The sequence below is a fragment of the Bison bison genome, unplaced genomic scaffold (assembly GCF_000754665.1).
Source record: "Bison bison bison isolate TAMUID 2011002044 unplaced genomic scaffold, Bison_UMD1.0 scf7180017864379, whole genome shotgun sequence".
In the NCBI taxonomy this organism is placed as follows: Eukaryota; Metazoa; Chordata; class Mammalia; order Artiodactyla; family Bovidae; genus Bison; species Bison bison.
Genome location: NW_011494951.1, coordinates 3,016,593 through 3,017,633, shown reverse-complemented (window position 1 = coordinate 3,017,633; position 1,041 = coordinate 3,016,593).

Genomic DNA, 1,041 nt, shown 5'->3' with positions numbered 1-1,041 from the left:
CCCCCCCCCCCGCCGCCCCCCCCCCGCCCGCCGCTCCCGATCTCTCAGGACCGACCTTAGCCCGCGGTCCCCGCGCCTGCTCCCGGGGACGCTGCGGACCGCTCCGCGTGCGATCGTCCGGGCTGCCCAGCCCGCGCGCCTCAGGGCTCCAGCCCTCGCCACCCTTGCCTGGACCAAAGGCCGGGACAACGAGGAGGAGAAGAGGGTGGACTGCAGGGTCGGGGTTGGGGAGAGGCGCACGCGGGGAGCTCACTCAGGCCCGCGAAAAGTTGGTTCCCTCCAGGCTCCTCGAGGACCCTAAGGACCCTGCAGAGGCACTCTTGGGGGACCTGGGGTCCGTCCTCCTTGGAGAGCGCCCTTAGTTCGCCTTAACTGGGGAATCGCGTGCAAATTCCGAATTCTAAGGAAGTCCCGCAAGGGGACGGGGAGTGCCCAGCGCCCCCAGGATCGATCGGCAGCCTCTGACGGTCCCCCGAGGTCTCGGCCGGGATCCCAAGTCCCCGCGGCAAACCCGGCCGGCCGCAGCCCCCTGCAGCGTCGGTCTGCCAGTTCCCCTTTGGCAGTTCCGGCGCCGGCTCCGCGGGGGGCGGGGAGGGTCACCCCCCACACACACACACTCGGATCCTCCAGGTCCTAGAGGCAGCAGGATTTCCCGAATTCTCCGGGTCCCTTTAGAGAATCTAGCCCGGAAAATTTCAGATCGGATTTGTGTTTGTGTGATTTGAGGGACGCGGGGCGGGGAGTGAGGTGGCTTTGGAAACCCAACCCTCATCACGACCTCCAGACCTTCTCCCAATGATTCACCGTGTCCAGACTCCGAAAGAAAACCCCAGAATGGGATCCCATGGAGCACTGGGCCATTTATTCTCCACTGGTCAAAACCAGAGGAAACCCATTCTTTCTTTCCCCAAATTTCTGAATCACCGTGCAGCTAGGCTTAAGGAGAGGGAATTTACTTCCTAAGAGATGGGTCTGGGAGGGGGCTTTGGAATGAGATTTGAAGTTGTTGGAAAAGACTGGTGGGGTGGGTTGAAAGGAGGA